Source organism: Haematobia irritans, chromosome 1 (assembly GCF_050003625.1).
Source record: "Haematobia irritans isolate KBUSLIRL chromosome 1, ASM5000362v1, whole genome shotgun sequence".
Lineage (NCBI taxonomy): Eukaryota > Metazoa > Arthropoda > Insecta > Diptera > Muscidae > Haematobia > Haematobia irritans.
Genome location: NC_134397.1, coordinates 99,790,924 through 99,816,718, shown reverse-complemented (window position 1 = coordinate 99,816,718; position 25,795 = coordinate 99,790,924). Strand labels below are relative to the sequence as shown.

General features: G+C 38.6%; 1 protein-coding gene and 1 long non-coding RNA gene across 2 annotated transcripts in view; one reads left to right on the top strand and one right to left on the bottom strand.

Moving 5' to 3' along the window:
* The window catches only part of Desi (DM4/DM12 domain-containing protein Desiccate), a 172,484-nt gene that overhangs the window by 104,290 nt on the left and 42,399 nt on the right, over window positions 1–25,795 (bottom strand). The window lies entirely within an intron of this gene.
* On the top strand, window positions 18,334–22,434 carry LOC142240496 (uncharacterized). The gene is made up of 5 exons (XR_012723294.1): window positions 18,334–19,178; window positions 19,234–19,299; window positions 19,361–20,175; window positions 22,045–22,110; window positions 22,172–22,434. It is a non-coding gene; the product is annotated as an uncharacterized LOC142240496 (long non-coding RNA).

The window sequence follows — 25,795 nt, the reverse complement described above, 5'->3', positions numbered from 1 at the left end:
CAATAGCCTCTGTCGGAAGCTCAGAACTGTATTCAATAAAAATTATACAACCAACAAATAAATTCCATGAAAATATTCGTTATCCCTATAAGACACAAGGTAAGAAAAAGCGGGCGCTATGCTGGTATCATCTCAAATTTGGGAACAATGCCTTGAAATGTATTCCTCCATGCGAATTCACACAATCGTTAAATAGTAAAAAATTAAACTAAATGACCCCGTTATGGTGGCGACAAATAGCGGGAGTTCATTACATCCGTCAAGTCGCCTTTTCATCTATGATAGAAATAATGAAATCTCGTTTCTAATTGATACCGGAGCTGCAGTTTCAGTAATTCCAGCATCAAAATTTGGCAAAGTGGAACATGTATCCTCCACTGCTTTATCTGCCGCTAACGGAACAATTATTAAAACTTACGGAACTAAGACTTTAACCCTTGACCTAGGACTGAGCATGCAGTTCAACTTCAATTTCATTATTGCTGACGTTAATCATTCTATATTAGGGGCCGATTTTTTTGAAAAATTTGACATACTAATTGACATGAAAAAGAAGACGATTAAACGCGGAGATACAGTTGCAATAGCCTCTGTCGGAAGCTCAGAACTGTATTCAATAAAAATTATACAACCAACAAATAAATTCCATGAACTTCTGCAAAACTTTTCCTCGATTACCCATGAACCCGATTACAACAAACCAATAAAACACTCAACAGTTCATAGAATTGAGCTCAAAGGAGGTGCACCATTTTGCAAACCTCGTCGATTAGATCCGATAAAACTAAGTATAGCAAAAGCGGAATTTAAATTCTTAGTGGAAAAAGGTATATGTCGGCCATCCAAGTCCCATATATCATCTCCTCTCCATCTTGTTCCAAAAAAGGAAGTCAATGAGTGGAGGCCATGTGGAGATTACAGGCGACTTAATTGTGTCACTGTGCCAGATAGGTATCCACTACCGCACATACAAGATCTTTCAATAGAGTTTCGTGGGAAATGCATATTTTCCAAACTCGATCTAACGAAAGCCTATCACCACATACCCATGGCTGAAGAGGACGTACACAAAACGGCCATTACAACCCCATTTGGAATGTTTGAATTTCTACGCATGCCTTTTGGCCTCAGAAATAGTTCTCAAACCTTCCAAAGATTCATAAATGAAGTTCTCTTTGGGCTTGATTTTGCATTCGTTTATATTGACGACGTTCTCATTGCAAGTTCAGACGAAACAGAACACTTAAAGCATCTTCAAATTGTGTTCGAACGCTTCCAGGAATATGGTCTCAGTATAAAGACTTCAAAATGCATTTTGGGAGTTTCTAGTCTTGAATTTTTGGGTTACGATATATCCGCTCAAGGTATTAAACCGTCTAATGACCGAGTTGAAATTATCTTAAATTTTCCAAAACCTGAAACAATAACAAAATTGCAAAAATTCATAGGTATGATAAACTACTATCACAGATATATCCCTATGGTTGCACAATTTTTGGCTCCTCTACATAATATAATAACACTGGCGTCAAAAACGAGAGAAAAGAAACTGGTTTGGTCAAAAGACGCCGAAGATTCTTTTAATATCTTAAAACATAAATTTTCAATGGAAACATTACTAACTCATTTTGATAAATCCGCAAATATCTCCCTCGCCGTAGATGCCTCAAACACAGCCATAGGAGCTGTATTACAACAGTCAAAGAAAAATTTAGAACCACTAGCATACTTTTCTAGAAAACTGACTGAAACAGAAAGTAATTACTCAACATTCGATCGTGAACTTTTAGCAATGTATAGTGCCGTAAAACATTTTAGACATTTTTTGGAGGGAAGAGATTTTGTAATTCTTACGGACCATAAGCCACTTACATTTGTGTTGGATTCTAGGAGCGACAGATCACCGCGTCAAACTAGACATTTGGAATATATTGCTCAATTTACATCAAAAATATATCACGTTAAAGGCAAAGACAACATAGTAGCGGATACATTGTCGAGAATACATGGTATTAACGCGATAATACCTCATCATGTTGATCTGGAAATGTTGTATCAACTGCAAGAGGGAGACGAAGAGCTGCGTGATATCTTGACAAACACATGCACAAACAACCTGAGAAAAGTCAAAATTCCCCAATCAAACAGAGAACTTTGGTGCGACATTTCTGGCACTAATGTCAGACCTTTCATACCAAAGACACTGCGGCGAACTGTGGTTAGTAACTTACATTCCCTATCACACCCTGGTGTGAGAGCAACTAGGAAGCTCATTCAGAGCAAATATTTTTGGCCGCATATGAGAAACGATATCAATCACTTTAGTACAAACTGCATTCATTGCCAGAAATCAAAAATACATATTCATACTAAAATGCCAATAAAAAAAATTAAAATTCCTGCAGCTAGGTTCGAACATGTGCACATGGACATCATGGGACCTTTCCCGGTGTCCGATGGAAATAGATACATATTAACAATAATTGATCGGTTCACTAGATGGCCAGAAGCCTATCCGATTAAGGACATTTCTTCATCGACAATAGCGAAATCGTTTGTTAGCAATTACATATCAAGATTTGGAGTTCCACTTCAAATTACGGTTGATCAAGGTTCCCAATTCACATCTAGATTATTTAAGGAGTTAACAGAGTTAATTGGGGCTCACAAGATACATACATCATGTTATCATCCTCAATCCAATGGCTTGGTAGAACGCTTCCACCGTCAACTAAAAACTTGTTTGAAAGCAAAGGACGACGATACAAATTGGTCGCATCAGTTACCCATTATTTTACTGGGTATTAGGGCCACCATCAAGGAAGAACTCAAATGTAGTCCTGCAGAACTAGTTTATGGTCAGACACTGCGATTACCTGGAGATTTGGTGGTCGATACGAGACAATCTGCGGAGAGGACTGACATAGTATTACAAAGGCTAAGGGAGCATTTTAACTCAGTTAAGAGCAAAATTATCCATCATGATAATCGCACCAAGAGCTTCGTACCCAAGGATCTCAACGACTGTGAGTATGTTTTCGTCAAGGTTCTTAGACCTAGAAATTTACAAAACCCATATGAGGGACCCTTCAGAGTCGTTGAGAGAAATCAAAACACATTTAAAATTCAATATGGAAGTGTGATAAAATCCTTTCATATGGATTTATTAAAACCTGCCCGAATAGATCCCGACACGGGACGAACTACAAGGACATGTACACAAAATACTTACAATATTACGTAATAAAACATAATGCAAACATAATTTTGGTTATAACTTTATAAGTGGTGGGGGACTCATGTAGTGACACTACATTTCAACATACACTCAACGTTATTCAATTTGATTATGTACTCAGTTTTTGTTCATAAATATATAAGATATTTGTTTTGAATTGATTGTCATAAAAAATATAAAAATACATTTTTTTCGAATCAATTTAATATAATTAAAAGAAAGAATTACATTTTATAAATACACGAAGTTTTAATCTACGTTTGAGCAACTTCAGCTACTATAATCAAAGTTGTAAAGTACATAATAGGCAAGTAGATCCATAGTGTATCGCAACAGCTGTTTTTTTTCGTTATAAGTTTTTATAGTTTTTGTGAAAGTAAAAATTAACGCAAGAAGATGCACAAAGCCTTTCGGAAATGTGCATTGCCACAATTATCTGTAATACGTTTAAAGTCGTCAGTCCGATTGTTGAGAAAACCACACTACTAACTGCTTAAGGAATCATATGTCTACAAGAAAGAATCAATAAAAGTATATAGAATGAATGTTTAAAATTAAATCTGTGGAATCGGCGTACACTTTTCGTGGTCTTTTCTACGTAAAACAAAAGCCGACCCTCCTCTTTAAATTGAGAATATCGACCAATTTTTTCGTTAAAACGCTGAAACGCAACTTAAGGTAGGTACTATGTTCGGTTTCCGCAGCGAAATCCCATACAAAACCAAAAATGCGAAAAACTACCGAAATATTTTTTATTTTGTGGTACTTTGTTTTTTTTCGAGTTGAAAAACTGACGTAAAGCGTACAGTCCCTAATTAGATCGTGTTAAATCCTTTCATATGTTGAGATTAGTTAGTTTTAAAACATGGCGCCATTTGCAATGTGAATTAGGAAATAATTTATTAATTACACTAGTTTACACTCAAAATGTACCATTGATAAAAACCAACTTTTCTTGTGTATTTTAAGCTGCTGAATTCGAAAAAAAATGTTTAAACATTTTTTATGGAACCGTTTTTGAGATATCCCGTTATTTTTAAATTTTCGCTCTTTTTTCACTAAACACAATATATCTCGAGTTAGAAACGTCCGATTATAACGTTGTTGATACACAAATGAAAGGTTATATGATGACGAATAATCGTGTATAAATGGATTTGTGATAAGTTAAGTGGTTCAAAAAATATCAATGCGAAAAATCAATATTTTCAAAAAATTCGTGTTTTACAACGGACCTTTTCCGCCAGAAAAGTATAAACTAATTATAATAAAATTCGTTTCTCTTCGTGGTCGTATAGACGATACTCTAACGTAAGCAAAAAGACCAACAATAAGAAAATCGATCGAAAAATGACAAAGTTATAAGCAATTTAATGACGACAAAACATGCAAAAATTAGCGACTTTCCCACATAAGAAAAGTTGGTTTTTATCAATGGTGTATGAAAAATTTTTTTTGTAAACTAGTGTTATTTGTGTGAAATTATAATACAAATGTGGTTCGCGTTGTTATTTAAAAATGCAATAAGATCGATTGACAAAATAAAAACAACAAGTAGTGGTATTTTCGTAGTAAACTAGCAGCCAATTACAACTAAAATGTTGAAAATTTTTATTATATCTGTTGTAGTATATGTTAAATAAAATATTTCTGGAAGTCAAATCTTAGAATTGCAAAAAAAAAACAACAGATGAGAAATTTTTAAAATTGAAAAGTTACCTGTGGGTTAGGTTAGGGCACAGGGACCTGTGGGCAACTTTGGCAATTGTGGTAGTAAAATTACATATTTTTTGACAAAAGACCTGGAGAAAAAAGGTTTGAAAAACAATGATTTTGAAAAAATTTGAACTTCGGTTGGGATGTCCCAGTGACGAGAAATGCGGTGATGATGTGGAAAACATATCAGCAGTGCAGTGGGGAATTTGGAAGGAATCGTAAAAGGGAGGAAGCCACTTCTTGGCAACTTAATAGTGGATTAGCACGAATATTGGCGCTTTATAATACTTTGGTTTTTTTACACCGCCGCTTAAATTGAAATGGGTTAAAAAAAAAACAAACATTTTCGTGCGTCACGAGTGATTCACGCGAAGCAGTGAATGAAATTTAAACGAAATCTCGTGAATATGCGTGAACGGGACTAAAGAAAAATGTGTGGCGCGTGAGCGCGAGTAAAAATCAAATTGCGTTCGTGATTGTGAGTGAGTAAAATTTCTCCGAAATCACGCTTCCGATAAAAATTTACTTTCACGATCCAACTCACGCTCACGATCCAACTCACGTTCAAGATACAATACACGTTAATGATAAAATTCATGTTCACGATAAAATTCACACTCACGGTAAAACAGAGACACAAAAAGTCACAATCACGAACAAATTCACGTTCACGATTAAATTCAAGCTCACCGATTTTAATCACCTTTACTTATTTAATCACGCTTAAGATTTCAATAGCGTGAGTCACGAGACATTTTGTTAATTACTAGAATTTTATTGAGCCACGAAAATTGTCGTGTTCCGAAAATATTCGTGACTCACGAAAATTGTCGTGAATCGTGCGAAAGCGTGAGGCATAAACGTTGTTCATGTGTGAGGGTGCGCGAGTATGACTTTTCATTTCGTGAATATTTCCGCCAAATGTTAGGAAAGCTGATTGGAATCGTTCAACATGATGATACCGGAAATACCAGAGACAAATATGAGCACTGTGCAAGATATCGAACACGCAGTGGAGAGGATTACTAAGGCCTTCAACATCTCACTGAAAGCTGCATGCCCTAGAGGGAAGCCAAGGGGGAAAAATCGACCGCCATGGTGGTCTACGGAGTTAAGTAATATGAGGAAATCCTGCAGGAAGCTCTTTAATTGCAAAAAAAAACAACAAAGCAACGGTAGTTGATTATCATTCAACCGTTGAACGGAACGGACGTGTTTTTTAATAGCGGAGATAAAATCATCGTAATAAGTACCTACTACGAATTTCAAGTGTGGTGGGATATTAGGCCACCATGCAGAGAAGGTTAGGTTAGGTTAAAGTGGCAGCCCGATTAAGATTCAGGCTCACTTAGACTATTCAGTCCATTGTGATACCACATTAACTAAAAGTACCTATTACATATGGACACTTCTAGTTTTAACCGCTGAACCTTCTCTATTATTTTTCTTCGCTGAACCAACCAGATTGTTCCAAAAACATTAGCAGACTGCTTAAGTTAACGTTTTCCAGATCCGCCAGTAATCTGAAGGTATATGCTCCTAAAAGTTTGCTTGCGCTTTACACCAAATGCAGGGCACTCACACAAGAGGTGTTTAATTGATTCTTTTTCCTCCGCATCATGACACCTCATACAATAGTCATTATACTTCGCGCCAATAGTTTTTGCAAAATCGCCTATCAGGCAGCGACCCGTTATAGCAGATATCAGGAGTGATATCTGACGTCTCGAGAACACTAGCATATCTAGTGTGCGTTTTAAGTTGAAATGGGGCCATATTTGCGTGGTGTCGTTACAACCCTTACAATTCTCCCATCGAACATTTGCCATCATTACAGCCTTCTCACGCAGTAAGAGCTTGCAGGTAGCCAGAGGCATACCAACAGATTCTAGTTCCCCTGGAATATGTAAGGTAGTTCCTAGCCTTGCTAGCTCATCTGCTTCGCAGTTCCCCGGTATATTCCTATGGCCAGGCACCCATATTAGGTGAATATTGTGCTGCTCAGCCATCTCATTGAGAGATTTGCGGCAGTCGATGGCCGTTTTCGAGTTGAGGAACACAGAGTCCAAGGATTTTATTGCAGGTTGACTGTCTGAGTATATATTAATGCCCACATTTTTTGGAACATTACTTCTCAGCCAATTCGCCACCTCTCTATAGCTAATATTTCAGCCTGAAAAACACTACAGTGATTAGGTAATCTTTTCGCTATTCGAAGTTCCAGATCATTAGAATATACTCCGAACCCCACATGTCCATCCAATTTGGAGCCATCAGTGTAGAAATGTATATATTCTTTATTTCTCGGGGTCTGTGTGCACCACGCCTCACTGTTGGGGATTAGAGTCTCAAACTTTTTGTCGAAAAGTGGACTCACCAAAGTGTAATCCACTACGTTAGGCACATCTGGCATTATTTTGAGGACCAAACTGTGACCGTAACTTTTTTCCGACCACAGCGATAGCTCGCGCAACCGCACAGCCGTTGTTGTAGCTGACTGTTTGGCCAAAATGTCTAAAGGCAATAGATGCAGCATTACATTAAGGAATTTGTTCCTGTCTAGCTGAATGCGCCTGAAATACACAAACACGCCATACGCTGAACTTTATCTAAACAAATCGGTTTCTGAAGTGCCGGCCACCAGACTACAACACCATATAGCATTATAGGTCTAACCACTGCCGTGTATAGCCAATGCACAATTTTTGGTTTTAGTCCCCACTTTGTTCCTATTGCCTTTTTGCACGAGTACTCAGTTGCTCTTCTCGCCCTTTCTTCAATATTAAGCTTAAAGTTCAGCTTCCTGTCCAAAATAACACCAAGGTATTTTGCACACTCACCAAAGGGAATTTCAATACCCCTAAGGAAATAGGCCTAACCGTGGGAGTTTTGCGAACTTTGCAGTACATCACTAATTCTGTCTTTGCAGGATTTACCCCAAGACCATTGTCTTTCGCCCATTTCTCAGTCATCCGGAGGGCCCTCTGAATAATATCTCTGATTGTGGATGGGAATTTTCCCCTGACTGCCAGAGCCACATCATCTGCGTATGTCACCACTTTTATCCTTTCTTTTTCTAGAGTAACCAGAAGGTTATTTATAGCAACATTCCAAAGAAGAGGTGATAGAACTCCTCCTTGGGGAGTGCCTCTGTTGACATACCTTTGTATGTTTGCTTGTCCTAGTGTGGCTGAAATACGTCTCTTCATTAGCAGTTCGTCTAACAGCCTGAGTATACATGGATCAACATTCAGAGTTGTCAGTCCATTTAATATCGAGCTCGGATGGATATTATTGAACGCCCCTTCGATGTCTAGAAACGCCACGATTGTGTATTCTTTGACAGATAGTGAGCTTTCAATAAAGCTGACAAGTTCATGTAGTGCGGTCTCAGTAGACCAGCCCTTCGAGTATGCATGGTGTCGTTTCGAGAACAAACTTGAATCGATGCTAGTTCTAAGATAAATATCTATCATCCTCTCCTGAGTCTTAAGTAGGAATGAGGATAAGCTGATTGGTCGGAAATCCTTCGCCCTCGAGTGAGAGGCTTTTCCCGCTTTAGGTATGAAAACGACTTTTGTTTCCCTCCACTTTCCTGGGATATATGATAAGTTGATACATCCTTTATATATCGCCGACAACCAGGGGATAATTTTGTAAGTTACTGCTTGTAATTCCATCAGGTCCGGGGGATTTGAATGGTCCAAAGCTATTTATCGCCCATCTTATTCTAGTTTCCGACACAATTTCCTCGACAGGAAACGTCCGCTGAGCAACTGTGGCACCGCCAGTACATGGTTCAACCGTCTGATTGATTAATGAAACCTGGAGCGGAGTTGGTGGATGCCAGAACTTTCCGTAGTCTGGAAGCCTCGGACGTATTCTCAGTACTGCTGCAGTAATCATTCCAAGAGTTATGCTGAGCCTTTCTCAATTCTCGCTTGTATCCTCTCAGATTCTTTTTGTAAGCGTCCCAGTCCTCAGGGTCTCTGGTGGACTTTGCCTTGTTAAAGAGCTTCCTGCAGGATTTCCTCATATTTCTTAATTCCGTAGACCACCATGGTGGTCGATTTTTCCCCCTTGGCTTCCCTCTAGGGCATGCAGCTTTCAGTGAGATGTTGAAGGCCTTAGTAATCCTCTCCACTGCGTGTTCGATATCTTGCACAGTGCTCATATTTGTCTCTGGTATTTCCGGTATCATCATATTGAACGATTCCCTATACCTATTCCAGTCAGCTTTCCTAACATTTGGCGGAAATATGGTCTTGGTGATATGAACATCAAATTTGAAACTGATGTAGCGATGATTTGAGAAGCTGTGTTCACATAAAACCTGCCACTCAGATATCATTTCATTCAGTTCTTGCGAGGCCAAGGTGATGTCCAAAACCTCTTGCCTGTTTTTAGTGACAAAGGTTTGGGGCATCTCCCTTGTTGCAAACTACCAGATTAGTACGCAAAATAGTGTAGGGAAAGTAACGAGTATTTGATTACAAGTACTCGTTACTGACTAATTACTAGTTACTCGTTACTGACTCGTTACTAGTAAAAGAGTACTCAATAGCTTCAATGCCAGTTTTTTTCTTCTGACGGTAAGTAAGTTGGCGGTTTAGAAGTAAAATTCTTGACTTCTTGGAAAATATTAATTGAAGTTTTCGAAAATCGTTTTATCAGTTAAAATAACACAAAAAGGATATATGGCTTCACCTTTGAACAAAGTGAAAAATTTATCTGATTTCTTAAAAACGTTTGCATTTGAAAAAATTTGCATTGGGTGTAGGTGGGAGCTATAATTTAAAGCATCACATGGATCACGTCTCATGCTAATAGTATGAATAATAATGTCGTTGACTTCAGCTGGTTCAATCCAATTGTTTTCAGAGAAGGTATCCAAGCTTATTCAAAAACCCTTGGAAAATTTCAACATTGGGTCTCACGATAAAAATGATCGCTAAATATTTTCATCCACTGTCAATGGTGGATTTAAAAAGTTTGCAAATTGCAAGCATCAGTAATACACAATGCCATTTAGATATACCCTGACGAAAAAATACCAAATAGTGAATACGAAATTGGCTCTAAAACTTTGAATGATTGGTGAAAATCTTTTTCTAACGAGACCCATATATCTACAACACCACATTTTATAACACTAGAATAAAACTGGATAATGTAATTTGCTTTTCTATACTGTTTTTAAATTTAAAAAAGAGGACGATATTATTAAAAAGTGCCCCCAATGTCTTTTTTAATTTTTTTACAAAAGTAACGAGTAGTAACGAGAACTCAATTGAAAAGTAACGAGTAGTCAAAAGTAATCAAAATTTACAACACTAACGCAAAATAAACTCTATGAGCGACTCTCCCCTTGCATTAGTATCAATACTTCCCCATATACTATGATGTGCATTCACATCGCATCCCATAATGAGTTTCGTCTTTGTTTTCAGTGAATCCTCCACTAAGGTCTTAACGGCACATGGAGGCATCTCCCTGTCATGTCCCATGTAGACCGAAGATACCCAATATTTGCATTTGGCTATTTCTAAACTGGCAACGACAGTGTCTGTATTGCACATTGAAGGAAGCAGAAACAAGTTGAGCTCGTTTTTAGCAATTATACAGGCTCGATTTACATCATTACCAGTATACTGCAATAGTTTGAACCCCGGAGTACTTAATTCACATATTTCGTTTCTATAAACATATGGTTCCTGAATAAGAACTATATCTACGCCCCCTTTCATCAGGATAACTTTTAAAGCAGCACATGCAGCCTTACAATTATGAAGATTTATCTGGAGGATACGTAGGACCATCGAGATTTTCAACAACCGTCACATCAGCCGCTTGAATCAAGTCATCAAGAATGTCCTCTTCAGAGATCTCGGTGACTCTCGCAATAACCATAGGTTCAACTTTGGTGAGTTCTGAGGCACTAGAAACCACCTCTCGCATACGGTGTCTATCCATGTCTTCAACTTTGGTATCTCCCTCGACTTCGCAAGAGGATCCGCTTACTTCTGATTCAGACAGAGGCTTGTCCATTTCTGAATCCTTTAGCTAATCGTTTTTATATAACTTCATTTGGATATAATGAAAGTCATAACATACACGGCCCTGGGACTTTGCTAGATGTGGCAAAGACTGAGTGTTCAACGAGTAGTAACGAGTACTCAATTGAAAAGTAACGAGTAGTAACGAGTAGTCAAAAGTAATCAAAATTTACAACACTAACGCAAAATAAACTCTATGAGCGACTCTCCCCTTGCATTAGTATCAATACTTCCCCATATACTATGATGTGCATTCACATCGCATCCCATAATGAGTTTCGTCTTTGTTTTCAGTGAATCCTCCACTAAGGTCTTAACGGCACATGGAGGCATCTCCCTGTCATGTCCCATGTAGACCGAAGATACCCAATATTTGCATTTGGCTATTTCTAAACTGGCAACGACAGTGTCTGTATTGCACATTGAAGGAAGCAGAAACAAGTTGAGCTCGTTTTTAGCAATTACGGTGTCTATCCATGTCTTCAACTTTGGTATCTCCCTCGACTTCGCAAGAGGATCCGCTTACTTCTGATTCAGACAGAGGCTTGTCCATTTCTGAATCCTTTAGCTAATCGTTTTTATATAACTTCATTTGGATATAATGAAAGTCATAACATACACGGCCCTGGGACTTTGCTAGATGTGGCAAAGACTGAGTGTTCAATATAAACACTGCATGCCGTCTTGGTCCATCCACTTCATCCAAACGGACAACCTTCCAATCAGCTGTTGGAAGATCTGGATTGCATCGTTTCAGTCTATTTAAAATAGATTCAGGGTCAGAAGGGGTTGCAGGTATCCACGCATGTGCTCTAGGTCTAGCCGGTATGTCTTTCTTCTCGACTAACTCTAGAGCAGCTCCTTCCCAAACTTCACCAATTAGTAAATTTTAAAACATTTAAAACATTCTATAGACCTCTTGTCCTCAAATGCGACTAGCTTAAATCGTCCTTGATACCAACCAGCCTTTTCGTGTCGAGGATCTGGACCGGGAAACTTTTCCAGCACCTGTGAGTAGACGACAGACAGAGCATTCTCAATTTCCCCCATTTTTGCTTTGGAACCATACCGTCCAATGATCCTTTATTAATGATAGCCATCACAAGGCTGTCTTTAGCAACTGAGGCAAACGATCTTTGATCCCTTTTGGAGGATGGCAGCTCATCCGGTGATCGTTCCATTTTTCCAGCCTCAAGAATTCCTTGAGCCCATTTTAAGGAATCGTTTTGTTTAGCCGACAGCGTGCTTGGGTCGACTGATCCTAACTTCTTTAGGATAAACAAAGCATTTCTGCGTTCCTTGGATCTCTTTCGTGAGGGATTACCTCCTTTTGATGTCGTTACCTTAGAAGAAGTACGACTTGTCAAAGTGTCACCACCTGTCGACCCGTCTACAGGTCGACTAATTGGGCCTAACTCTTGGTCATTGCCCAAATTTATAACGCCAGTCGATACCCGTCCACTGGGCCCTGAAATTAGCAACCCAGTGGATGACTTTGAATTTCGCTGCATGGTGGCTTAATATCCCACCACACTTGAAATTCTTAGTAGGTACCTATTACGATGAGTTTATCCGCTATTAAAAAGACGTCCGTTCCGTTCGACGGTTGAATAATAATATCAATCATCATGCAGAGCAATTGAAAGACATCCACTGGGTTGCTAACTTCAGGGCCCAGTGGACGGGTATCGACTGGAGTTATAAATTTGGGCAATGACCAAGAGTTAGGCCCAATTAGTCGACCTGTAGACGGGTCGACAGGTGGCGACACTTTGTCAAGTCGAACCCTTTCCAAGGTAACGGCATCAAAAGAAGGTAATCCCTCACGAAAAAGATTCAAGGAACGCAGAAATGCTTTGTTTATCCTAAAAAAATTAGGATCAGTCGACCCAAGCACTTTGTCGGCTAAACAAAGCGATTCCTTAAAATGGGCAAAAGGAATTCTTGAGGCTGGAAAAAGGGAACGATCACCGGATCAGCTGCCATCCTCCAAAAGGGATCAACGATCGTCCGCTTCAGTTGCTAAAGACAGCCTTGTGATGGCTATCATTAATAAAGGAGCATTGGACGGTATGGTTCCAAAGCAAAAATGGGGGAAATTGAGAATGCTTTGTCTGGCGTCTACTCACATGTGCTGGAAAAGTTTCCCAGCCCAGATCCTCGACACCAAGAGGCTGGTTGGTATCAAGGACGATTTAAGCTAGTCGCATTTGAGGACCAGAGGTCTATAGAATGTTTTAAAACTGCTCTGATACTAATTGGTGAAGTTTGGGAAGGAGCTGCTCTAGAGTTAGTCGAGAAGAAAGACATACCGGCTAGACCTAGAGCACATGCGTGGACACCTGCAAACCCTTCTGACTCTGAATCGATTTTAAATAGACTGAAACGATGCAATCCAGATCTTCCAACAGCTGATTGGAAGGTTGGTCGTTTGGATGAAGTGGATAGACCAAGACGGCATGCAGTGTTTATATTGAACACTCAGTCTTTGCCACATCTAGCAATGTCCCAGGGCCGTGTATGTTATGGCTTTCATTATATCCAAATGAAGGTATATAAAAACGATTAGCTAAAGGATTCAGAAATGGACAAGCCTCTGTCTGAATCAGAAGTGAGCGGATCCTCTGCGAAGTCGAGGGAGATACCAAAGTTGAAGACATGGATAGACACCGTATGCGAGAGGAGGCTTCTACTGCCTCAGAACTCACCAAAGTTGAACCTATGGTTATTGCGAGAGTCACCGAGATCTCTGAAGAGGACATTCTTGATGACTCGATTGAAGCGGCTGATGTGACGGTTGTTGAAAATCTCGATGTTCCTACGGATCCTCCAGATAAATCTTCATCATTGTAAGGCTGCATGTGCTGCCTTAAAAGTTCTCCTGATGAAAGGGGACATAGATATAGTTGTTATTCAAGAGCCATATGTTTATAGAAACAAAATATGTGAATTAAGTACTCCGGGGTTCAAACTGTTGCAGTATACTGGTAATGATGTAAATCGAGCCTGTATAATTGCTAAAAACGAGCTCAACTTGTTTCTGCTTCCTTCAATGTGCAATACAGACACTGTCGTTGCCAGTTTAGAAATAGCCAAATGCAAATATTGGGTATCTTCGGTCTACATGGGACATGATAGGGAGATGCCTCCATGTGCCGTTAACACCTTAGTTGAGGAGTCATTGAAAACAAAGACAAAGCTCATTATGGGATGCGATGCGAATGCGCATCATAGTATATGGGGAAGTATTGATACTAATGCAAGGGGAGATTCGCTAATAGAGTTTATTTTGCGTACTAATTTGGTAGTTTGCAATAAAGGAGATACCCCAACCTTTGTTACTAAAAACAGGCAAGAGGTTTTGGCCGTCACCTTGGCCTCGCAAGAACTGACTGAAATGATATCTGATTGACAGGTTTTAAGTGAACATAGCTTCTCAGATCATCGCTACATCAGTTTCAAATTTGATGTTCATACCACCAAGACCATATTTCCGCCAAATGCTAGGAAACCTGACTGGAATAGATATAGGGAATCGTTCAATATGATGATACCGGAAATACCAGAGACAAATATGAGCACTGTGCAAGTTATCGAACACGCAGTGGAGAGGATTACTAAGGCCTTCAACATCTCACAGAAAGGTGCATGCCCTAGAGGGATGCCAAGGGGGAAAAATCGACCACCATGGTGGTCTACGGAGTTAGGTGATATGAGGAAATCGGACAGGAAGCTCTTTAACAAAGCAAAATCCACCAGAGCTCCTGTGGATTGGGACGCTTACAAGAAATCAGACGGTTCATGTACTGGCGGTGCCACAGTGGCTCAGCGGTCGTTTCCTATCGAGGAAATTGTATCGGAATCTAGAATAAAATGGGCGTTAATCATTCAAATCCCCCGGACCTGATGGAATTATTCTGGCGGAGTTACAAGCGGTGGCTGACAGAATTATCCCCTGGTTGTCGGCGATATATAGGATGTATCAACTTAGCATATATTCCAGAAAAGTGGAGGGAATCCAAAGTCGTTTTCATACCTAAAGCCTAGTACTAAGATCACGTTTTCGCGCGAAAAACTGTTATACTCCATACAAAAAACGTTAGCGCGGAATAAATGCGAAATCTTTGTTTTGAGCATTTTCAAACACATATTTATACAACCCTGGATTTTTCGCACGAAAAAATAGGCGGGCATATTATTTCGCATAAATAAATTAACATCCTTGAGTTTGAAACCCTATTTACGGAGATAGATGAAGATATTCGTTTTTCGCAGAAACGAACTTAGTACTAAGCATAAAGCGGGAAAAGCCTCTCAATCGAATGCGAAGGATTTCCGACCAATCAGCTTATCATCATTCCTACTTAAGACTCTGGAGAGGATGGTAGATATTTATCTTAGAACTAGCGTCGATTCAAGTTTGCTCTCGAAACGACAACATGCATACTCGAAGGGCAGGTCTACTGAGACCGCACTACATGAACTAGTCAGCTTTATTGAAAGCTCACTATCTGTCAAAGAATACACAATCGTGGCGTTTCTAGACATCGAAGGGGCGTTCAATAACGTCCATCCGAGCTCGATATTAAATGGACTGACAACTCTGAATGTTGATCCAGGTATACTAAGGCTGTTAGACGAACTTCTAAGGACGAGACGCATTTCAGCCACACTAGGACAAGCAAACATACAAAGGTATGTGAGAGGCACTCCTCAAGGAGGAGTTCTATGACCCCTTCTTTGGAATGTTGTTATAAACGACCTTCTGGTTTCCCTAGAAAAAGAAAGAATACAAGTGTTGGCATACGCAGATGATGTGGCGCAGCAGTCAGGGGAAAATTCCCATCAACAGTTAGAGATATTATACAGAGAGTCCTCCGGATGACTGAGAAATGGGCGAAAGATAATGGTCTTGGGGTAAATGCTGCAAAGACAGAACTACTCATGTACTGCAAAGATCGCAAAACTCCAACGGTTAGGCCCATTTCCTTAGGGGGTATTGAAATTCCCTTTGGTGAGTGTGCAAAATACCTTGGCGTTATTTTCGACAGGAAGCTGAACTTTAAGATTAATATTGAAGAAAGGGCGAGAACAGCAACTGTAGCTTTGTACTCGTGCAAAAAGGCAATAGGAAAAAAGTGGGGACTAAAACCAAAAATTGTGCATTGGCTATACACGGCAGTGGTTAGACCTATAATGCTATATGGTGTTGTAGTCTGGTAGCCGGCACTTCACCAGCCAACCAGTTTCGATAAAGTTCAGCGTATGGCGTGCTTGTGTATCTCAGGTGCATTCAGCAAGACAGGTACAAACTCCTTTAATGTCATACTGCATCTCTTGCCTTTAGACATTTTGGCCAAACAGTCAGCTGCAACAACGGCTGTGCGGTTGCGCGAGCTATCGCTGTGGTCGGAAAAAAAGTTACGGTCACAGTTCGGTCCTCAAAATAATGCCAGATGTGCCTAACGTAGTGGATTACACTTTGGCGAGTCCACTTTTCGACAAAAACTCTGAGACTCTAATTCCCAACAGTGAGGCGTGGTGTACACGGACCCCGGGGAATAAAAGATATATAGATTTGTACACTGATGGCTCCAAATTGGATGGCCAAGTGGGTTTCGGAGTATATTCTAAAGATCTGGAACTTCGAATAGCGAAAAGATTACCTGATCACTGTAGTGTTTTTCAGGCTGAAATATTAGCAATAAGAGAAGTGATTGGCTGAGAAGTAATGCTCCAAGCAATATTGGCATTAATATATACTCAGACAGTGAACCTGCAATAAAATCCTTGGACTCTGTGTTCCTCAACTCGAAAACGGTCATCGACTGCCGCAAATCTCTCAATGAGATGGCCCAATATGGGTGCCTGGCCATAGGAACATACCGGGGAACTGCGAAGCAGATGAGCTAGCAAGGCTACGAACTACCTTACATATTCCAGGGAACTAGAATCTGTTGGTATGCCTCTGGCTACCTGTAAGCTCTTACTGCGTGAGAAGGCTGTCATGATGGCAAATGTTCGATGGGAGAATTGCAAGGGTTGTAACGACACCAAGCAAATATGGCCCCATTTAAACTTAAACCGCACACTAAATATGCCAGTGTTCTAGAGACGCCAGATATCACTCCTGATATCTGCTATAAAGGGCCGCTGCCTGATAGGCGATTTGGCAAAAACTATTGGTGCGAAATATAATGAATATTGTATGAGTTGTCATGATGCGGAGGAAAAAGAATCAATAAAACACCTCTTGTGTGAGTGTCCTGCATTTTGTGTAAGGCGTAAGCAAATTTTAGGAGCAATGTTTGTGGAACAATCTGGTTGGTTCAACAGAAGGAAATAATCGAGAAGGTTCAGCGGTTACAACTAGAAGTGCCCATATGTAATAGGTACTTTTAGTTAATGTGGTATCACAGTGGACTGAATAGTCTAAGTGAGTCTGAATCTTAATCGGGCAGCCACTTTAACCTAACCTTCTGTAAACCAGCCACTTTGCATCTCAATGTATTAATTTCAGTCAACGAAGGGTTTCCCTAACATCCCTTTGTGACGAATTATCGTGCGAAATATAAGTCGGGAACAGTGATTTTGCATAGGAACTACCCTTAAACGTGAGAGATGCTAACATAGTTAGTTAGGCTTAGGTTGGTCGAACAGAAAGTTTCGCATTGACCGTGGTGGTGACTACTGGAGTTGAAATTGCTAGTGAGGCGACAACAGCATGAACATAAGTAAATTCTTGTTCACTGGTATTGCAATGCAATTATTGTAGATATTGTGGACTCCAACGAATTGAGTTTGTTGCTGAACGGATTATGAGCCCATTGCTGCGGATGATGTAAAATTTTGCATAATACCGGAATTATATGTTTGTTAAATGGGCGTTGCAAATTGATGGTATCCATTTGGAGACGACGATGTACCACATGTTGTAGAAGCTGTTGCAGAATGTGGTAAGACACTAGGAGTAGAGCGACTAGGGTTTTATTCTTAACAATTATTAGTGTCCAGTGCTGTGTGAGATTTAGTGGCACAACCATTAAAAACTGGTAGAAAAACACTGTTCAACAAATTATCATGAATGCTTGTGCGTATGTATATGTAATCATTTTCATTTCATTTTGTAATCATTCGGAGAAATAAACGCGGAATAGTTTCAAAATGGCTGTTTTCTTCTGTCTTCGAAATCTATTGTACCAAGGCATATTAATTAAAGGTAAAGTCACGAGCAAGCGTGTGTACCCCCATGATATTAATAATGTCAAACTAAACTGGCAGATCACTTAAGTTGACATTTTGTGTATGTGTAGTGTTGTTGTATTGTTGAATGCATATATAAAGGAGCAAGTAGTTGAAGGGAAAACATCAACATTGTAGGATACTAACAATGATTCTCCATGTAACAAAGAAAGTGCTGGACACGCATCACAGACCAAAAATGTTAAGTAGTAGTGATGGAGAAACATCAAAAAGACATCAAGAGCCAACAAATGGTGTTTTTCAAGTTACCACCACCCATGTAGGAAACTTGGTTAAACAGGAACCTCAAGGCGATTTGGAAAATACAATGGCACTTATCGATGCACGAACCACAGATGGAACAGAACAAACTGTAACTACGTCAAGACTTAAAATTCTACCAATTCGAATATACAAGAACAACCTTCATTGGAAAGTGGTCTGGTCAAAAAGGAACTGCTGGACACCGCGACACCAAATGTGGCGGAACTTTCATTTAATTCAGAGCAAATTGTAACTACACCAAGACCTAATGATGCACCCCCACCATCTACTGAAAATGCTACATATGGTGATCATTACAATACATTGGTCAATAATATAGATAATTCCCGATCGAATACACAAGCCCAATCTTCTATTGCAAGTGGTGTGGTCAAAGCATAGTCATTCGCGGTCACCACATGCTAGATGACATAGAAGTCGGTCATGTTCTCCCCCAACAAGAAAACGCTCAGCGACACCAGAGCAAAGGAAACAAAAACTAATGCGATGTCTTGAATTGTCTGAAATGGGGGATATAACTGAAATACCTTCGACATCTAAAATACATCAATCTGACGTGGCTGTACGCCATAAGAGCCATACTACATAAGAGTTACATTTGTCTGTGCCAGACATTGAAATTCATGATCAACCGGTTTATGGTAAGTAATGTATATTGGTGGGCAGGTCCATATTTTTAATATTTAAAATTTCCAGAGGGTTTACAACCGCATTTGCCTGAAATTGGAGATGACTGTACGACGAGGCAAAAAAGATATCGAGGTATGTATATTTTTGTCTTTGTGTGTATGAGCATTTAAAGTAACTTCTAATTTAAATGCAGCAATAGATGGTACATGATGTTATTATATGGTCTCTAACAACCAGGCAAAAATTGGTCCATAATTATATATAGCCCCCATATAAACCAATCCCCCGATTTGGCTTGCGGAGTCTCTAAGAGAAGCAAATTTCATCCGATCCTGCTGAAATTTGTTAAATTTGTTTGTTTGTTAGGAAACTTGGTTAAACAGGAACCTCAAGCCGATTTGGAAAATACAATGGCACTTATCGATGCACGAACCACAGATGGAACAGAACAAACTGTAACTACGTCAAGACTTAAAATTCTACCAATTCGAATATACAAGAACAACCTTCATTGGAAAGTGGTCTGGTCAAAAAGGAACTGCTGGACACCGCGACACCAAATGTGGCGGAACTTTCATTTAATTCAGAGCAAATTGTAACTACACCAAGACCTAATGATGCACCCCCACCATCTACTGAAAATGCTACATATGGTGATCATTACAATACATTGGTCAATAATATAGATAATTCCCGATCGAATACACAAGCCCAATCTTCTATTGCAAGTGGTGTGGTCAAAGCATAGTCATTCGCGGTCACCACATGCTAGATGACATAGAAGTCGGTCATGTTCTCCCCCAACAAGAAAACGCTCAGCGACACCAGAGCAAAGGAAACAAAAACTAATGCGATGTCTTGAATTGTCTGAAATGGGGGATAGAACTGAAATACCTTCGACATCTAAAATGCATCAATCTGACGTGGCTGTACGCCATAAGAGCCATACTACATAAAAGTTACATTTGTCTGTGCCAGACATTGAAATTCATGATCAACCGGTTTATGGTAAGTAATGTATATTGGTGGGCAGGTCCATATTTTTATACCCTCCACCATAGGATGGGGGGTATATTAACTTTGTCATTCCGTTTGTAACACATCGAAATATTGCTCTAAGACCCCATAAAGTATATATTCTGGGTCGTGGTGAAATTCTGAGTCGATCTGAGCATGTCCGTCCGTCCGTCCGTCTGTTGAAATCACGCTAACTTCCGAACGAAACAAGCTATCGACTTAAAACTTGGCACAAGTAGTTGTTAGTAGGTCGGATGGTATTGCAAATGGGCCATATCGGTCCACTTTTACGTATAGCCCCCATATAAACGGACCCCCAAATTTGGCTTGCGAGGCCTCTAAGAGAAGCAAATTTCATCCGATCCGGCTGAAATTTGGTACATGGTGTTAGTATATGGTCTAATACAACCATGCAAAAATTGGTCCACATCGGTCCATAATTATATATAGCCCCCATATAAACGGACCCCAAAATTTGGCTTGCGAGGCCTCTAAGAGAAGCAAATTTCATCCGATCCAGCTGAAATTTGGTACATGGTGTTAGTATATGGTCTCTAACAACCATGCAAAAATTGGTCCACATCGGTCCATAATTATATATAGCCCCCATATAAACCGATCCCCCGATTTGGCTTGCGAGGCCTCTAAGAGAAGCAAATTTCATCCGATCCGGCTGAAATTTGGTACATGGTGTTAGTATATGGTCTCTAACAACCATGCAAAAATTGGCCCACATCGGTCCATAATCATATATAGCCCCCATATAAACCGATCCCCCGATTTGGCTTGCGAGGCCTCTAAGAGAAGCAAATTTCATCCGATCCGGCTGAAATTTGGTACATGGTGTTAGTATATGGTCTCTAATAACCATGCAAAAATTGGTCCACATCGGTCCATAATTATATATAGCTCCCATATAAACCGATCCCCCGATTTGGCGTGCGAGGCCTCTAATAGAAGCAAATTTTATCCGATTCGGCTGAAATTTGGTACATGGTGGTAGTATATAGCCTCAAACTCCCATGCAAAAATTGGTCGAAATCGGTCCATAATTATATATAGCCCCCATATAAACCGATCCCCCGATTTGACCTCCGGAGCCCCTTGGAAGAGCAAAATTCATCCGATTCGGTTGAAATTTGGTACGTGATGTTAGTATATGGTATCCAACAACCATGCAGGAATTGGTTCATGTCAGTCCATAATTATATATAGCACCCATATAAACCGATCCCCAGATTTGACCTCCGGTGCCTTTTGGAGAAGCAAAATTCATCCGATCTGGTTGAAATTTTGTACGTGGTGGTAGTATATGATATTTAACAACCATGCCAAAAGTGGTCCATATCAGTCCACAATTATATATAGCCCCCATATAAACCGATCCCGAGATTTGGTTTTGGAGCCTCTTGGAGGAGCAAATTTCTTCCGAGTCAGTTGAAATTGTGCTAGTATATGGCCGTTAACAACCATGCCTAACTAGGTCCATATCGGTCTATAGTTATATATAGCCCTCTGATAAATCGATCCCCAATCACACAAAAATTGGTCCATATCAATAATTGTATATAGCCCCCATATAAGCGACCCCCATATTTCAATTCTGGCTCCCTACGTACCGTGCAAAAGTCCATATCGATTCGTAATTTTTTGTAGACTTACTTACACATATTTTTTTTGTCTAATGTATGGACTAACTCACAATTTAGAAAACGATTTAAGATACCACAACCCAAGTAATTCGATTGTGGATGACAGTCTTTCGTAGAAGTTTCTACGCAATCCATGGTGGAGGGTACATAAGATTCGGCCTGGCCGAACTTACGGCCGTTTATACTTGTTAATATTTAAAATTTCCAGAGGGTTTACAACCGCATTTGCCTGAAATTGGAGATGACTGTACGACGAGGCAAAAAAGATATCGAGGTATGTATATTTTTGTCTTTGTGTGTATGAGCATTTAAAGTAACTTCTAATTTAAATGCAGCAATAGATGGTACATGATGTTATTATATGGTCTCTAACAACCAGGCAAAAATTGGTCCATAATTATATATAGCCCCCATATAAACCAATCCCCCGATTTGGCTTGCGGAGTCTCTAAGAGAAGCAAATTTCATCCGATCCTGCTGAAATTTGTTACATGATGTTAGTATACACCCTCTAACAACCATACAAAAATTGGTTTATTTTCAATACCAATAAAGTACATTAACCTAATGTTAAAATATAGGGGCAGTAACCTGTAAACCTTTTATCTGTTATTTTCGATTCAGCAACGTTCAGAATTTTCTGTATTTCCAAATTGTCTATATTTTTTGGGGTTTTAGCCAATAAAATAAATTCATTATATGTTTTTTGCCCTCCAAGACATTGTGGGCGCCCTTTACCTGAATAGTTTGTAAACTCTCCCGGGCCGTATAATTTCATTCTTTTGTACTATATCGCAGAGAATTACACTGTGGTGCAATTTTCAACTTTTTGGCTCCAAACAAAAAATTATCCCAGTCGAAACTACTCGATGAGAGGAGATAAGTAACTTCTGAATTTTGCTAGATTGGTTGCCGTACGTTTTTAATGAGCCTCTGAAGTTTTAAAAATAAAACTAAGTAATTTGTTTGTGGGTATATAATTGCCTCATCAAGCGCTAGTAAGTTTTTTGGAGCCATGATTCCAATAGTAAAGGCATCAAGTGATCGACATATGGTTGCGCAACTGTTCATATTCATCTCATCATTATTAGACCGATTAAACAAATGCGATAAATCACTTCTCTGTTCTGCAGCAAATAAACGTTTTATTCCATAATGATGGGATTTCGTATTGTACATAACTATGGATTCGCTATTGCTGGTTTTTGATACAGATTTCAAGTCATCTTTTTGCTTAAGCTTGAATACTGCCAATGTTTCAATCATTTGTTGTAAACGCTGCAATACCTTGCAACGACATTTATACTTGTCTGCTTTTGACCCATATTTTTGTTAACATTCGACCAGCTTTATCACCTTCGGCCCTAACTCGATATATCATTTCTAGAAAATTTTGTAAAATGTTTGCAAAACATCTAAGAGTAGCAATGAATCCTCTTGTATGTTGAGTTGAATGTGGGACATTGCGCATCGTAATTAGGAAGATACAATGTGGAAAAATGGAGCCACCGATTCATGGGGTAGATAACCTAGTAGAGCGCTCAATGTTTTAAACGATTCTCGTCTTGTGTCTCGTTCTTGATCCAAATAAACGGCTGATATGGGAGTTTTTTTTTAAGAAAATTATGTTATAAAACTAACCCCATACACATAACACAATGTATATAAAAAGCAATATGTATGTAAATGAAGAATGTAAACAAACCTACTAAACGTAAACAAAGCCTTTGACAATATGAATGTCGATATTAGTCACCTGATTGCATGACTTTACCTCTTTAATATGCCTTGCTATTGTACAAAATCATTAACGTGCACTTTAAATCAGTGATAGCATCACGCTCTTTTTATTTTATAAACCTTATATAAAATAGGTATTCATTAATCATTAATAGCACTAATATAGTTGTCATGCGTGTTTAGTAATCAGGTAGAAACTAGGGGTTTTCCCGGGAACGGGATGACGGGAATTTGCTATTTTTCGATCCCGCTTTCCTGGGAATGAAGTGCGGGAATTTCCGGGAAATTTTCTTTACAATATTTTAAATATAATAGAGGGTTTTATATGGCACATGACAGTTGAAATTTACACGCACAGAAAAAAACATGTTTGGACATGGTTGCCGCATCCATTTAATGCTTATCTAGAGAAGGCATTTTTCGCGAAAATCATGTATTTTGTCTTTGTAAAAATAATTTTCTGGCGGAGAAAAATATATGTTGGCAATAAGCATTTAAATGGTTCTCAAATACCGCAAACATGTTTTATTATTTAAATGATCGAACTTGAGACCATTACATGGTCGGGAAAATCATGTACTTGACCATTCAATTTTTTACTTTTTTGCAGGGAAAAAAGTATTTTTATAGGTTACGTATAGACATGTCTAGAACCATTAAATGACCATAAAGACCATGTACATTGTTTTCGTGATCATTTAATTTTTTTTGCAGCGAAAAGAATTTTATAAAAACATTGAGCAGGTACACACGATTTTTATTTTGCGCATCAGTCGTGTGTTGCTTGTTTCTTGGAATGGACGGAGAATACGGAATTATTGAGTTTTTTGTTAATTTATTTATTCAAAAGTGGCACGTGGTTTTATGTGAACACAAAAAAGGAAAGTGTAATTGAAAAATGTACCTGTTTTTTGTTCTGCATTTTGATATATGGTATAATTTATTTTTATTTGCAGCAATTTAGCTTTTTCCCCGATAGATTTAGCTTTTTTGAAGACGTTAGAGGAAAAAAAATGCATTTAGCTTTTTTCTGGCTTTTTTCATGACCCTTTTAGCTAGTTTTGGCGTTTTTATTTTCGACATGTTCCTATTGAAATATGGATAAAACTTCGTTTTTATCTAAGTCTTGCTGCCAGAATAAGGGTTTCCACATATTTCAAAGCTCAATTGAAACATTAATAATTATTCCAGCCATTATGCGGGCATTTTTGCAGCAAATACACCTTGTTGTAAATTTTTTTCCTCGTATTCATAAAAGTTATCGTAAACTTTAAATCTAGTATTAACATACAAATTCCTTATATTAACTGTCAGTAAATTATTAGGAATATTACCATTTGACTCGTTTATGATATTACTAATTTAAAATAGTAGATGTGAATTGCTTTGTACACTGAAAAAATATTGTCGTGAGGCCAAAGATTTCATGTCCTTAAAATACGAACGCGAATTTTGGTTATAATAGCATTTGTGAATTTCTCTTATTAAACTGTTTTCCTTGTCCAAAAGCTGATAAAGTGGTTTTGTACTTATAGTTAAGTGATTCAACTTAAAAATGGGTATCTTTTCATGAATGGGTATCTTTTCATCAAGAAGGCTAGGGTCAATTCTAAAAAATTCTTAAAATTAATGAAATAGTCTTTAAATTTGTGGAGGTTTTGTGTCTTGACCACAAACCAAAATAGCGTTCAAAAATAGAAGAGGGTTTTCAACATTTTATTTTAAAAACGTATACATAGAATAATTTCTACTTAAAGTCGAGTCTGAATTTGGAAATTTAAGTTGTCGTTAGCACGTTTTTTAAGCACTGTGATAGCTCATGAAGAAAAAGCTGAAAAAACCAATAAATTCAAAAAATAAAATCGGAATCAATATCAAAATCATTAGTAGACAAAATCTTTGGAACCGAACAAAGAAATAGTATAATAATAATAAAGTTTTGAATGTGGTATTATTTTTTTAACATAGAAAAAAAAATAAATTCAATAAAAATATTCGTAGTGATAGGATAAAAACAAATCTGCTATTTATTAATGGAATGGATTTATTCGGTATAAACTTGCAAGACAGTTAGAATGTGTTTGATTCTCTTGGGTAATATTAGGAGAAGTGTACACGTTCACGAATTTATCATTAATTCAGTTAAAATATTGATATATCGCACATTGGACTTGTTGATGATTAACCAAGTGATAATCACAAGTTTACTGGGAAAAATG